Genomic DNA, 17,907 nt, shown 5'->3' with positions numbered 1-17,907 from the left:
CTTCCTGGGCCTGCTACCATAGACATGAGACATGTAATCAACATGTAATCAACATCTAATAAACATGTCATCAACATATAATAAACATTTTATCAACATATAATCAACATGTAATAAACATCCAATAAGCATGTAATCAACATGTAATCAACATGTAATCAACATGTAATCAACATGTAATCAACATGTAATCAACATTTAATCAACATGTAATCAACAAGGCAGCAGCTGTTTCATTTTGTGTTTTTTTTCCTAACCCTAATCTTCCGTGGTTACCGGCCAAGCTGACAGCTCAGCAGCAGACTATTCTTCCTTTGCACAGTCTACAAAAGAGCTGACAGCTCAGCAGCAGACTATTCTTCCTTGGCACAGTCTACAAAAGAGCTGACAGCTCAGCAGCAGACTATTCTTCCTTGGCACAGTCTACAAAAGAGCTGACAGCTCAGCAGCAGACTATTCTTCCTTGGCACAGTCTACAAAAGAGCTGACAGCTCAGCAGCAGACTATTCTTCCTTGGCACAGTCTACAAAAGAGCTGACAGCTCAGCAGCAGACTATTCTTCCTTGGCACAGTCTACAAAAGAGCTGACAGCTCAGCAGCAGAAGGTTGGTGAGAAGACGAAAACGATTCAAATGTCAACTGATAACTCTCGTAACAAATTATATTTACCAGACATAGTGATGCTAGAAAAAATACTAACAACCTGGAGAAATCATGCATTTCAAATTGATATAAATTGATACTTGATAAGAAATTAGAAAAAGGCGACGCACCAATAAAGACAGCTATTGGACGCGACAGAAGATATGGCATGATAAAATAATTTAGAACAGAGATGGATCGGGGGGTGGGAGGTTAGAGGCAATCACACACCCCACTCGCTCCCTCCCCCTGGACGAAATTGTATTGACAAGTCACGAAATTTTTGTACAAAATTATTTATCTTTATAAAATACACTCATTATTTATATTTTAATCAATTTTTATAATAGTTCGCCCCCCCCGGTCCCCCACGTATATTGGCCGAGTATGTTTGGCTTCGGGTGGGGGTGGGGGTAATTATATCTTGTCCCCTCTCCCTTTCTGGATCCGCTAGTGCAGGGGTCACAGAGCGGACACTAGTCAATAGACACCTCGTGGACGACAGAAACAGAAGACTTTGACCTCCTCTGTGGCCTATACTGCAAGGTTTGAAAGGTTTACTAATAGACTAGGTTGAGAAGTAGAGCAGACATTGCCAAGACTTCCCATCTATAACATCGTTAAAGAGAAGACACGTACGACAACCCCGCTACTTCTGTTCAAAGTTATCTCAGCTCTGCTTAACGTTGTATATGTTACATCAATATGTGGAATATCTGTAGTTTGTAATAAAGCTCTACATCAAAATATAGGGTATCCGTAGTTTTAAATAAAGCTCTACATCTATATGTGGAATATCTGTAGTATTAAATAAAGCTCTACATCTATATGTGGAATATCTGTAGTCTTAAATAAAGCTCTACATCTATATGTGGTATATCTATAGTTTGTAATAAAGCTCTACATTTTGAAGACACCTTGAAGTACACCTCTACGCGAATATACCAACAATCTATGGACATTTTCTATACTCTATAACTAAGTTTGATCTTGTAGTTGGCTCCTAAAGCCTTGTCCCGCTTGATGACTCGTACAGTTCTGAATTTAAATCTTTATTTTATTCTGACATCTCACTAAAACTCTAATTCTCGAATTCCATTATAACGGAGCGAATGATGTCATCGGGGCTAAAGGTAAAATTGTAAATAAATTTAGCACATTTTAAGAGTTGTGAATCTTTGTAGGAAGAAATATTGACATTAAAACAGCTAAAGTGGCGGCGCTGTTGTCAAATGAGGCCAACCGACGCAGCCCCTCTCTTTTCCCTCTTGCTCTTGCAGTGTGAGACTGTCTCTTCTATCATCTCCCCTTACTGCCGCTGGTTTTCAAGCAACATTGACAACAAATAGAAAATTAATTACAATTACAATAAAGTGGATAGTTCTGAAAATGGAAAAGAGAAATAAGATTCTTCTAATTTGACGTGTAGGAGATTTGTTGCAGGAGTTATTCATATTGGTTACAACCAAACATTAAAGAGACATTTTGATTCTAAATTGTAGCGAAAGCAAGCGTCTATATTTCACTAGTTTGTAATTTACTTTCATAAATATTTTTCGAAACTATTGAAATTCAGCGATGTGAAATAGTGAAACTTAACGTTGCCAGTTTTGTGTGCAATGTGAAAGTCTTGAAACCTCGAGTAGAAATTCAAAACGTGAACGCCATTTGAGTGATTCAATGGCGATGGGACATTTGTTTGTTTCAAAGACAAAAGGTAAATATTAGTTGGAGCTTTTGTTTTTAAATACATTCAAGTCTCTAGATATGTCATCAAGGAATGAAGACTATACACAGAATGTATCCAAAGTTGTAATCTACATGCATACATCTCATCGCTACTGGCCCGACTCTCGTCACTTCCCCCCCCCTCCAAAAAAAAAACCCCACCCAGAAAGATATTTGTAACTGATTATTTGAAACATAAGATGTAGACTAAAGATGCTAATACTTACTTGAAATCGAGTCTATGGAGCAACACCTCCCCCCCCCCTTTTTTTTTTTAAAGGAACATTTTGTGTTTATCTGTGTTGTTTGTATTTATAAATTTAGTGTTTTTTTTTATTTATGTTGTGAATCATGTCAAGTATGGTGGTAAGGGGGGGGGGGAACAGTGATTGTCAATCAGTATCGAATTTTTAAAATTTTGTTTGCGGCAACCGTTGGAGAAAGCCGCTTCTCTGCTTGTGCGTCCATCTTTCCGACAGTCTGTATATATTTCTGTATTTTTTAAATGACACCCATTTAGAAACTAAAGCGCGTTTTAAAACTACGATTGTTCCCCATCTCATTTAGAAGTAACAAGTGCAAGAACCTTCAACCCCCATACAATGAAAGGCTTTTCTTTTTAAAATGTTTCACATTTTTTAAAATCGGTTGATTCACACTCTCTTTCATGAATGTGATTGAGTCGTCCAAGGTAATGGCAGACTTAGAGCACGACCAACCCACAGGGGCCACCAAACTCTTTTCGTCGTCTCGTTCTTTGAATCTTAACTTTGTGATGCATTGAAATGTGTAACCAGTCAGTTACAGCGCATACATTTGGTTCATTTGTTTTTGAAGTTACATAAATAAGGAATAATGTATACATTAACCTGATCAATAATATAGTCTACTTGCAAACACACTATTTGAAGTACTCTTTCAGGTAATGATACAATCAGAATATCAGAATCAGAAACATTCATCACATTTGTTCAGTGAAAACTTCATGTCATTAGATCTATTGGACATCTCTTTGAATCATTCCATTTGAGAACTAGGGGGGTGGAAGTGAGGATCTGTTTCTTTAAATCACTCAGTTTAAGATCTTTTAAAAGTGACGATCTTTTTATTTGAATCAATCAATTTAAGATCTTGTGGAAGTGAAGATCTTTTTTTTTATACTTAATTTGAGACCTAGTGAAAGTGGAGATCCTTTTCTTTGAATTACTCAATTTGAGAACTAATGAAGGTGAAGATCTTTTTTTTTTAACTATCCATTTGAAACTTTCAACCTTCCATTTAAAATTTAACTTAGAATGATGAGTTTAACCTTGCTGTAAGGGTTGTGTTACAGCCTTAGCTCGTTTTCCCTGGCCCTTGACATTCAACAGGCACCTTCGTGCTTACAAATAAATAAGTGATTCACTGTTGACAATGTAGTTGTTTAATGATATGAAAATAAGTAATAATGACAATTGATGGAGTAATGACATTGAGTCTATAAGTATTCGAATATTGTGGTTATAGTAATTAAACAACAATTCTGCACCTTGCTATCACACAACGCCACACAATAGTACGTTCAACACTGGCCCAATGTAAATCTTGATAATCCCAGAACTAACTCCCCTAAACAGGGGAACACAGAAGAATCTCAAACACACGACGTTACACCAGCATAATAACAAAACCACTCTATAAGCTTACAAGCAGTTGGAAAACAAAGTCTACTAGTTTTATGTGAATTAGAAACAATACAATAGAATACGCAAGAATTAGTGGAATACCTGTCCTTTAGTTAACCAAAGTTGTAGTGCTTCTGTATTAATAAAACATTACTATGGTTCGGCATTATTTTCGTTGTCCTGATGCTTGACATCTTTTCTGGGATGCAAGTTTATAAATGTCAGGTTGAAGTTTGTTTGTCACTGACACTTTCATCACTGATCTGATAATCTTGAACGGTGTTTTCTAGCTTTCATAGTGGAAAAACAATCAAATCCGTGTCCAATGTCATCCAGAAACATTGAAAATTGGCGATAATTATATCCACGGTCACAAATACAATAAAATTGATAGCGACTGGAACTGGTCTTAGTACATGTTGGAACTGTAATTACTTTTCGCATAATTCTTCTTGGTGAATGATGCACTGAAAATGATCAAATTTAAAATTAGCATCAGTCTCACTTATTTTTGCAAGCAGCTTTGAACCAACAACATTTCTAGCCCCAATCATGGTTGGTGCGCACCTTGCGCTATCTGTTGCTAGACTAGCTTTTTTTAGCAAAAATAAATTTCACTGCAATATCACCTCCTGTAACTTCTCAAAAACATCCTCGCTTGTTGTGATGTTATGTATAGAACAGGGCTCAAGTAGTTCCTCATGTATCTCAAAATTCCTGTCAAAGGTCCTTATGACTATAGCCAACTGTGCTACACCGGTTAGAGCCAATGAAAAGAATTCAAAATCAGCTATTTTGTTCTTTAATTGTTCACGCAAGCTGACTGACATGCCATTTATTCTATCTGCCACCGTGTTCCTAGTTAACGTTATTTCTTTGAATGCTTTCACATTTTTCTGGACTTCCGCAGCTTTAACGACACACTTCTTAATAAAATCACCTTCACTAAATGATTTTCTATAGCTTTCAATTCAGTTTGACAAAATGTAGCTGGCTTTTGCTACAGACTCACTCTCGTTTTCCAGTTTAACAAATACTATATGTTGCCTTTTAAAACTATTTTTAAAATTAAGTAGCTTGTCATGTCTCATTTTTCCGGTGTAAGCATAATATGCCTTTTTGTGATTAGCTTAATGTTGTTTGACATTGTACTCTTTGGGCACACTAATGCAGGAATTGTATATTAATCAGTGAATCTTATTTGATACCGATGTGTAGAAATAATTGAATTCCACCTTTCTTGAAACGTTCTATTTTCGTCCTTAATTTTTCTTTTAGTAGCAGTTGCTGCTGTAGTTACTGATTCTTCATCAGTACAAAATCCATTATTCTGGGATATTATAAATTGTCAGTAAACTAGTGTTAATTCTTTTTGTGACCGTAGAAAGTACTGAATATATAGGGGGCCTAGTAGTTACTGACATAAAATAGAATGATATTAACCACTGAAATTTTTTGTGTAAGTCTAACATATTACTTATTTAAGATGTGATATTAAAAATTAATAATAATTAAAAAGTTAAAAAAAACAGCACTAAACTTAAAAGATAATTTTAAGTATAATTCGAAGTTAATTTTAAAAAAATCGAAATACCATATCTAATACCACATCTAATACCACATCTAATACCACATCTAATACCACATCTAATACCACATCTAATACCACATCTAATACACATCTAATACCACATCTAATACCACATCTAATACCACATCTAATACACATCTAATACCACATCTAATACCACATCTAATACCACATCTAATACACATCTAATACCACATCTAATACCACATCTAATACCACATCTAATACCACATCTAATACACATCTAATACCACATCTAATACCACATCTAATACCACATCTAATACCACATCTAATACACATCTAATACCACATCTAATACCACATCTAATACCACATCTAATACACATCTAATACCACATCTAATACCACATCTAATACCACATCTAATACACATCTAATACCACATCTAATACCACATCTAATACCACATCTAATACCACATCTAATACACATCTAATACCACATCTAATACCACATCTAATACCACATCTAATACCACATCTAATACCACATCTAATACCACATCTAATACACATCTAATACCACATCTAATACCACATCTAATACCACATCTAATACCACATCTAATACACATCTAATACCACATCTAATACCACATCTAATACCACATCTAATACACATCTAATACCACATCTAATACCACATCTAATACCACATCTAATACCACATCTAATACCACATCTAATACACATCTAATACCACATCTAATAGCTCACATCTATTACCACATCTAATACCGACAGCTAATACACATGCGTAGTACACATCTAATGACCACATGCAATGACCACATCTAATACAAGATCTAATACCACATCTAATACACATCTAATACCACATCTAATACGACATCTAATACCTCATCTAATAAACATCTAATCCACATCTAATCAGCTATGGTCACACTAATACCACATCTAATACCACATCTAATACACATCTAATACCACATCTAATACCACATCTAATACCACATCTAATACCACATCTAATACACATCTAATACCACATCTAATACCACATCTAATACCACATCTAATACCACATCTAATACACATCTAATACCACATCTAATACCACATCTAATACCACATCTAATACACATCTAATACCACATCTAATACCACATCTAATACCACATCTAATACCACATCTAATACACATCTAATACCACATCTAATACCACATCTAATACCACATCTAATACCACATCTAATACACATCTAATACCACATCTAATACCACATCTAATACCACATCTAATACCACATCTAATACACATCTAATACCACATCTAATACCACATCTAATACCACATCTAATACACATCTAATACCACATCTAATACCACATCTAATACCACATCTAATACCACATCTAATACCACATCTAATACACATCTAATACCACATCTAATACCACATCTAATACCACATCTAATACCACATCTAATACCACATCTAATACCACATCTAATACCACATCTAATACCACATCTAATACCACATCTAATACCACATCTAATACACATCTAATACCACATCTAATACCACATCTAATACCACATCTAATACACATCTAATACCACATCTAATACCACATCTAATACCACATCTAATACCACATCTAATACCACATCTAATACACATCTAATACCACATCTAATACCACATCTAATACCACATCTAATACCACATCTAATACCACATCTAATACACATCTAATACCACATCTAATACCACATCTAATACCACATCTAATACCACATCTAATACCACATCTAATACCACATCTAATACCACATCTAATACACATCTAATACCACATCTAATACCACATCTAATACCACATCTAATACCACATCTAATACCACATCTAATACCACATCTAATACCACATCTAATACCACATCTAATACCACATCTAATACCACATCTAATACCACATCTAATACACATCTAATACACATCTAATACCACATCTAATACCACATCTAATACCACATCTAATACCACATCTAATACCACATCTAATACCACATCTAATACCACATCTAATACCACATCTAATACCACATCTAATACCACATCTAATACACATCTAATACCACATCTAATACCACATCTAATACCACATCTAATACCACATCTAATACACATCTAATACCACATCTAATACCACATCTAATACCACATCAAATACCACATCTAATACCACATCTAATACCACATCTAATACTACATCTAATACCACATCTAATACCACATCTAATACCACATCTAATACCACATCTAATACCACATCTAATACCACATCAAATACCACATCTAATACACATCTAATACCACATCTAATACACATCTAATACCACATCAAATACCACATCTAATACCACATCTAATACACATCTAATACCACATCTAATACCACATCTAATACCACATCTAATACCACATCTAATACCACATCTAATACCACATCTAATACCACATCTAATACCACATCTAATACCACATCTAATTCCACATCTAATACCACATCTAATACCACATCTAATACACATCTAATACACATCACATACCACATCTAATACCACATCTAATACCACATCTAATACACATCTAATACCACATCTAATACCACATCAAATACCACATCTAATACCACATCTAATACCACATCTAATACTACATCTAATACCACATCTAATACCACATCTAATACCACATCTAATACCACATCTAATACCACATCAAATACCACATCTAATACACATCTAATACCACATCTAATACACATCTAATACCACATCAAATACCACATCTAATACCACATCTAATACACATCTAATACACATCTAATACCACATCTAATACCACATCTAATACCACATCTAATACCACATCTAATACACATCTAATACCACATCTAATACCACATCTAATACCACATCTAATACCACATCTAATACACATCTAATACACATCTAATACCACATCTAATACCACATCTAATACCACATCTAATACACATCTAATACCACATCTAATACCACATCTAATACCACATCTAATACCACATCTAATACACATCTAATACTACATCTAATACCACATCTAATACCACATCTAATACCACATCTAATACCACATCTAATACCACATCTAATACACATCTAATACACATCTAATACCACATCTAATACCACATCTAATACCACATCTAATACCACATCTAATACCACATCTAATACACATCTAATACCACATCTAATACCACATCTAATACCACATCTAATACCACATCTAATACCACATCTAATACCACATCTAATACCACATCTAATACACATCTAATACCACATTTAATACCACATCTAATACCACATCTAATACCACATCTAATACACATCTAATACACATCTAATACCACATCTAATACCACATCTAATACCACATCAAATACCACATCTAATACCACATCTAATACCACATCTAATACTACATCTAATACCACATCTAATACCACATCTAATACCACATCTAATACCACATCTAATACCACATCAAATACCACATCTAATACACATCTAATACCACATCTAATACACATCTAATACCACATCAAATACCACATCTAATACCACATTTAATACACATCTAATACCACATCTAATACCACATCTAATACCACATCTAATACCACATCTAATACCACATCTAATACACATCTAATACACATCTAATACCACATCTAATACCACATCTAATACCACATCTAATACACATCTAATACCACATCTAATACCACATCTAATACCACATCTAATACCACATCTAATACCACATCTAATACCACATCTAATACCACATCTAATACCACATCTAATACACATCTAATACACATCTAATACCACATCTAATACCACATCTAATACCACATCTAATACCACATCTAATACCACATCTAATACCACATCTAATACACATCTAATACCACATCTAATACCACATCTAATACCACATCTAATACCACATCTAATACCACATCTAATACCACATCTAATACACATCTAATACACATCTAATACCACATCTAATACCACATCTAATACCACATCTAATACCACATCTAATACACATCTAATACCACATCTAATACCACATCTAATACCACATCAAATACCACATCTAATACCACATCTAATACCACATCTAATACTACATCTAATACCACATCTAATACCACATCTAATACCACATCTAATACCACATCAAATACCACATCTAATACACATCTAATACCACATCTAATACACATCTAATACCACATCAAATACCACATCTAATACCACATCTAATACACATCTAATACCACATCTAATACCACATCTAATACCACATCTAATACCACATCTAATACCACATCTAATACCACATCTAATACCACATCTAATACACATCTAATACCACATCTAATACCACATCTAATACCACATCTAATACCACATCTAATACCACATCTAATACCACATCTAATTCTATTTAAAATAAATTGTCGAAAAATAATTTGTTTCCAAAAATCTGATTATTAAAGAATACTCAATAAGTTCAACGAATTTGATTGCTAATTTTTAGGGCTTTTTTTTTACCTGAAAATTAGTGTTGACAGTATAAACGCTTAATAATTTAACATTATTTTGATCATTCTCGAGGTGGCCAAGCGGGCCGCATGCAATTGGGTCGCGGGCCGCATGCGGCCCGCAAACACTGTGTTTGACATGCCTGGTGTACAGTCTCTGAAGAAGATAGTATGGTGCAGTGTTAGTCAACGTGGTAGGCTTGACTTGACTGTTGAGTCAACACTGAAAACAGTTTCCCATGGGGACGCGTGCGGAGCCTTGGTTGAACATTTCATACAAATGAACATTTTCTAGAAGTCAGGGATAGTGGTGTTGATGATTTCTCAGTCCTTTATTGGATCTCTGCCAAGTTTAATGGTCGAAAGTTTTCTTTAATATGTAAATTAGTTTTTCAAAGTCAATATTCAAAATAAAAGCTTGATTCTATAACTGTAAACTGTAGTTTACATGTTGTCTAGATTCTTTGTAACATTCAACTAAAAGACAATAGCAACTTTAAAAGAGAGAAGGAAATTCACATTTAAAGCCATGTACTTCAATACTGTACGATTTATTTCTCTTCTTCGATACCAAAAAATAATTTATTATGACTATTTAATTAACAAATTAATTATTTTCTGTTCTCGTTTTGTTAGTGTGACATATATCAATATATCAATGAATAAACGTTTAGACCTGATCGGAGAATGGGAAAAATAACGTGTTCAAAAATGTTGCCAGACAGACAGACAGACAAACAAGAGGTTTCAATCTATGAGGTTAGGGCTATACGCCTTCTACAAATATATAATTCGTCTCATAAAACTATAAAGTAGGTCACCTCTGATATAAACTAGGTCACCTCTGATATTTCCCTGACATTAATTTTATTATTAACTATCAATGAATTGGATCCCTAACGTTACTAGATAACGCAGGTCACATGACAATGTGAAGTTAGGTCGCTCAACACGTCCTGCTGAAAAAAATGTTGTTGAAAGAATTATATCTAGTTCCTTCAAACCTATCTTTTGTTAAAGACGAGGCTTCGCCTCAGTTAAGCGTTTCGTTCTAGGAGTTTTACATTAACAGAAATGTGAGTATATCGAAGTCTATCGTGCAATAGGAATGTGGATATAGCGCAGTCTATCGTAAAATAGGTATGTGGGTATATCGAAGTCTATCGTACAATAGGAATGTGGATATAGCGCAGTCTATCGTAAAATAGGTATGTGGGTATATCGAAGTCTATCGTACAATAGGAATGTGGATATAGCGCAGTCTATCGTAAAATAGGTATGTGGGTATATCGAAGTCTATCGTGCAATAGGAATGTGGATATAGCGCAGTCTATCGTAAAATAGGTATGTGGGTATATCGAAGTCTATCGTACAATAGGAATGTGGATATAGCGCAGTCTATCGTAAAATAGGTATGTGGGTATATCGAAGTCTATCGTACAATAGGAATGTGGATATAGCGCAGTCTATCGTAAAATAGGTATGTGGGTATATCGAAGTCTATCGTACAATAGGAATGTGGATATAGCGCAGTCTATCGTAAAATAGGTATGTGGGTATATCGAAGTCTATCGTACAATAGGAATGTGGATATAGCGCAGTCTATCGTAAAATAGGTATGTGGGTATATCGAAGTCTATCGTACAATAGGAATGTGGATATAGCGCAGTACAATAAGAATGCCTTATGTTTGATGTACTCTCTTCTATAATACTATTTATTATGCTCTCACTTCGAAATCAAAGAATTCAGATTACATTTATTTATTAAAAAGAGAGACATAATAATAAATGCAGATTACATCCTCCAATGCTACGAGGAATTCTGTGTTCTTTCTTCCCTAGAGCCATTACAGCATGGATTGGGTTGCCAATCAGTCAGAGTACTAGTCAAAGGTTTAAAACAACAATTAATTAGATAATTGTCGAAGGCTATTTTCACATAACAAAAAGGCACTAATTGATAACTTACAGGTTTCCTTTTATTCTCCCCATTTCTTGATAGAATTAACAGTAATGGTCAACTTGTTCTGTATTGTCTCTACGAGGTTCAATGACAATGTACATCACCATTTTCTATTCTGTTGCTACCGGACAGCACGGAGACTTAACGTGCGGGCACGAACCTCGCCGAGAGCAAAAGAAACGAAGCTGCATCAGGCAAGAGAAAGAAAAAAGAAAGCTGCGCTGTCAGTTAGCCCTAAAACAGAGGGAAATACATCCACGAAGTGTGGCAAACTCTGCCGCTCCAGAATTGACTAGATTAGTCACTCCCGATTCTGCCCTGTTTCAAGACGTAACCAAAGCAAGTGACTCATTTGGGTGCATTCATTGTCTTACGAGACAGAGGGAGCCATATATATATATGATTGTGGGACATATTAGTTCCAACGTGATAGTCTCACTGTATTTAGTATATTAATGTGACAGTCTCTAACGTGTCCCTGATCTGAGATGGCCAGACGTGAGTATGAAGATATAACATCAAGTCACCTGGCTATGTGTGGACATAGTCACAGTAGTATAACAATCAAGTCACAGCATTGATGACATGTTGTAGTTGATCCAGAAAACCTTCAATGATTTTTATTTCAGGTGGAGAATAGAACATCCAATGTTTAAATAGCCTGGTCGATTATCTTTTCTTGTATGCTACAAATTCCAGGATTATCCTTACTAAATATAGTTCCTTTATAGTATTGATTTGTAACGGTTCTATATTAGGATTTTAAAAAATATGAACACTATTATAGAGGGTCTATCTACCAGGACTCTAGCATTTCCCTTTACCAAAAATGGATATTCAGAAAGGTCATTAATATTTACATGACACATGATCACTTCTTCTGTTCTGTGTATTCCAACACTCATAGACAGATACAAAGCATACATGATCTCCCCTAGCCCCATATATATTATGTAGCGTTCGGAGAACTTGTCAAGGGGACACAGTCTGACGTGGTATTAGTAGGAATAGATGAACAGTCAGGCAAAGGGATGATAAGGTAGAGCTAGATATAGATAAATAGATAGATAGATAGATAGATAGATAGATAGATAGATAGATAGATTGATTGATTGATTGATTGATTGATTGATTGATTGATTGATTATTAATCGATTGATTGATTGACTGATAATTGTTTTGATTTTGTTGTTGTATTGTATTTTATCAAAATTCCTCTATTCAGTTTGTACATTCATCAGCAAAAACATCAAAAACCTGGAACCTGAGTGGACACGGATCTCGAAAACGGTTCCAACGATTTTCCTAGAAATTTGACACTTGATGTATATCGTTGAGGAAATAATTAATAGCTCGTTGGCCACACCGGGAACATTCTAATTTGACCGTTGTAATTTTTTAAATTATAAAACAAATATTTCAAATAAGGCTATAGAACTAGAAAATCTTTATCTTGAACAGACTACATCTTTGGGTATTTCAGCATCTTAGTCCTATTCATCAAAAAGTTTGACAAATTAACTTTCAAGAACATTTTACGCCGCGTCTTCTAAGTCTAGCTCTATAGGCTTATCATTAGAATGCTATGAAGCCTAGTAGACTTATACTTTTGCATCAGCAGGATCTTTTCTCAGGGGAATGGGAAATGGGCGGGGTAAAAATAATATTTTAAAGTCTAACAATCATTTGAGCATTGTTCTATAAGATCTTTAAATACGGAATTGTCTTTTTTAAGAAGTAGTTTTACAATTCTTTCTTGTTTTCTATTTGACTATTATTCTTCAAATGGTTGACTCCAAGAACACTTCAGGTCAATTTGTTTCTCTGAACATCTTGATCTCTTGAAACTCAAAGGTCAGGCTAACCCAGACCTCTTGTTCAATAATTGAAAATGATTTAACAAAATTTCTTAATCATTTATAAGACTTAAGTGCTGTTCTATAATTTTGTTGCCATAATGCCATAGCAAATATTCTAATAGTCATATCAATAGAATGTCATATTTCTAGAAAACTATCAGAGATTATATTGAGTGTGAGTAGCAATGTCATCTGTGTGTTCGTGTTTATTTGAATGGATGTGCTTATGCTTCTATGTATATAATATTCTTCTTATATCAGTATTCATAAACTCAGCCACCAAGTCAATAACAGAGGACACCACGTCTGGCATTATGCTAATGTGTGAACAGAGTTAGGGTTAATGCCCTTGCTAGGAAGGCGGTTCCCCAAACTATTAGTGCACGGGAGTGTCAATCGGTGCACGTGAAGGCAAATTTAAAACTACGCGAGATGATACTCGAGTGACAATCATTTACATATTTCAACACGCCGAGATTTCACCAATCAAATATTCATTTGTTTGCTGACCAGATCAGCGTGGGTAGAATTCAGATCTTTTTGTATTTGTAAAACATCTGGGGAAGTTTCACAATCGCTTCTGTGGAGATGTTTTTCTATTGAAAACAAAAATGTAATCTATCCAAATGCACGTACAATAAAAGTGGAATTCATTTTTCTTTAAATATAAAAATATTTACATTTTAAAAACTTACGTTTACTTTCGAGACTTAGCGGATAAGAGTGATCCACGAAGTGAACTTTATGTCTCATATCATTCTGGAGTACACAAGCGTGTCATGTTGCCAGCACAACGACCAATCTTTGAACATTTTCAATTCACATGCCAGGTATGCATTTAATATATTTAAAGTGGTTCTGATATCGAAAAGTAATTGACCCTTTTTTGCATACTGAGAATTATAGACTTTGGTTTCGATTCTAAAGATTAGGTTCAATGCGTCACAGTTCAGTGCGTCACATGACCACGAGAACCCTATTGGGACCTGCATATATATATTGCCATATCTAGTGCAGATGTAAATAATATTATTGTATGATTATCAGCACATTAGTTTTGTAGGGTGCTTGTAGGCATATTTCTCGTAGGCTTGTTATCCGTAGAAGTATTACAGTACTAACAACAATTACAGTAATTACTTGCGAAATGTAAATACAAAGAACTTCTTGTAGAACGTATCAAATGATGATGTTTATTTATATAATATCAGTCCAATTTGCAGGATTATATTTGATGAACAGAATAACTTTTTACTTCACTGAAAATACTTTCAAATCACAATAAGTTCATTGTTAGACTTTACATAAGATTAACAACTTCAACTTACAAACTTATATTAATAATTTCAACCCAAACTAAGTATTACTCAGGTCTACATACTTGTACTGACTAAATTCAACTACATACTTGCTCTGCTTCAGCGGAGTAGCTAGGACGTGGGGAGGTGGGGGTGTCCAAATTTGAAAATCCTCTGGTCCCCCATTTGAGGGTACCCCCAAATGAGTGTCCAAAATTATTTTTTTACATTAAATATATAGCCAATGCTATGTTATCTTGCTATTCATGTCGTTATGTAAATTGTACTGCTTATTGTTCAACTAGCATTCTCCAACTTCTACTGTAGACTGTCCATCTCTCATACAACCTAACTTCCGGTCATATAATTCATGGTCAATATTTACATTTTCACGCTCTATATTCACAAAATTCACTAATGTACAATAAGGTCCAATATATTTTGACCGCAGACAAAACCGTTGTTCTGCTGGCAGTCTTTAAGTCGAGCAAGAGCCAGTCTCAAATGTGTGTTTAACGCGAGCTCTCCAGATGTCTCTTTCACAGGTTCATCCACCGTCTGCTGCTTTCTTCTAGGTCCTTGAGAGCAATATCGCAATGTGTTTATGCTTCCATGTTTGTGAGGTGAAACTCTTTCCTCTTTTAAGCTCAATGACATAGATCGCCTTTGGGAAGTGGCCATCCCCCCCCCCCCAAGTGTGTCTTTGTTCTGTAGTCAAACCTCTGTATTCACCGGACCTTTCATTTGTTATTTACAAATGTAGGTTCACGAGTTGGCAAGTATAATAGACCATTTGTCATCATATAAAGTGTACTTTATAATAATAGATATGTCAAGCCCAATTACTTAACATGCTTTAAAGTTGTTTTTCCATGACAGATGTAATTTTGAAAGTTCAACTCAAAGGTTGCTTAAAACTGATTGACTATGTGTTTAGAAGAGCCAAATGTCTATGCATTGCTCAAGTATATTTTGTAATAGAATTTTGTCCTACATGTAGTTTATATTAAAACTTCAAGGGTTCCATAGAGCATCATAGAGAAACATATCGTGCTGACCTAGGTCGGTGAATACTGATCCTTATCTCTATCATTTTAGGGATTTGTGAGTCACTCATGAGGGGGAGGTTAAGGGATATAACGTATTCAATGACCACCGTCTAGCTGTGAACACCAGAGGTGTTACACTCTAGATAGAATCTCTAGATAGAACAACAGTTGTTTGATTTGAAGTCCAATGTTACAAAATGGTATTGGTGGTACACAGCTTCAAGTTTTAGTTTACATAAATCTAGTACAAGGGAGACCAAACTGAAGGGACATACTGAACACACAATTGCTTACTTAAGGTTTTGAATCAAAGGTTGAACTCTTTTTTTTTTCCGTAATTTTTCTCATTCCGATAGTAGTCTTCGTTTTGCTCTTTCGTATTTCACTATCCTGTTAGGATAAGGCTGCAATAACCTTTTTTTGTTTGTTATCACAAAAATGTTTTATTTGGTGTTGAATTATAGGAGAATGCATGCTCTTTTTACAGAACACAAATTAAAGTTTATAAATCTACACACCAATTTAGTTTAATGGGAGTCAAATCAAAGTTGGCAACGTCAATTGGGAGAGAAAGAGTTAAAACAAAGAGAAAGCCAGACATATAACAAAAAATGCTATAGAAGAGTACAAGAAATATTTTTAAAAATATATTGTCTAAAAAAAAAAGCAATACCACTATTATTAAACTTTAAATATAATAAAAATATTTTTTTTTAATTTAATTCGGGTATCGAACCCGTGACACCGTCAGCAGCTAATGGTTACACATTTTCTGATTCGGCCAGCGAGGAAATACTTGGTCACATTCGTTTCCTTATAGGTATGTTCATTATATGGACTTCTAGATCTTATACTAGACCTAAAGTTCTGATTTAGAACTCTTACGATCTATTCTAGATGTGGATTTAGAATGTAGATCCAATCTATACTAGATTTACGTAAAAATATAAGATAATATTTTAAACTTTAATAAAATCGAAGGTACTTTAAATTTACACAGTTATCGCATAATTACGATAATACGGCTGATTAATCCATGATTGCTCTAGACCTAGATTTAATTTCTAGCCAAATTTACATTTACATATTTTCTATTTTTGAAAAATTATAACAGTGTAGCCAACGAGCTAGTTATCTTTTTCTCAGCGATATACATTGACTCTTAAATTTCTAGAAAAATCATTTGTGCCGTTTTTGAGATCAACTGTCCGCCCACTCAGCCTTCAGGTTCCTCCATGATGAAGTGACTTGAATAGACGTAGTTTAAAATAAAGAATGTTATTTAAAGTCGCCACGATTAGTTCCCTACGGAACCTAGTGCACTCTGATCCCATATATTATTTCCCTTCATAAGTCAAAGCTTATCTCCCTTATGTTATAACCCTTCATAAGTCAAAGTCTATCTTCCTTATGTTATCTCCCTTCATAAGCCAAAGCTTATCTCCT

General features: G+C 34.5%; 1 protein-coding gene across 3 annotated transcripts in view; it reads left to right on the top strand.

Annotated features, from left to right (window-relative positions):
• The first annotated feature begins 2,155 nt into the window (after window positions 1–2,155).
• Window positions 2,156–17,907, top strand: part of LOC106070826 (muscarinic acetylcholine receptor M5-like) — a 100,416-nt gene continuing 84,664 nt past the window's right edge. For 2 of the 3 annotated variants that reach the window (XM_056036231.1, XM_056036229.1), the window contains exon 1: window positions 2,156–2,359. The gene's annotated coding sequence lies outside the window, so the exon portion shown is untranslated. Of the gene's footprint in view, window positions 2,360–13,201; window positions 13,295–14,822; window positions 14,945–17,907 lie in introns of those variants that run through there. The other variant, XM_056036230.1, reaches the window with a different exon arrangement.

This window comes from Biomphalaria glabrata, chromosome 7, assembly GCF_947242115.1.
Source record: "Biomphalaria glabrata chromosome 7, xgBioGlab47.1, whole genome shotgun sequence".
NCBI lineage: Eukaryota > Metazoa > Mollusca > Gastropoda > Planorbidae > Biomphalaria > Biomphalaria glabrata.
Note: the sequence above shows the minus strand (reverse complement) of the source record. Positions and strands in the feature narration are given on the sequence as shown.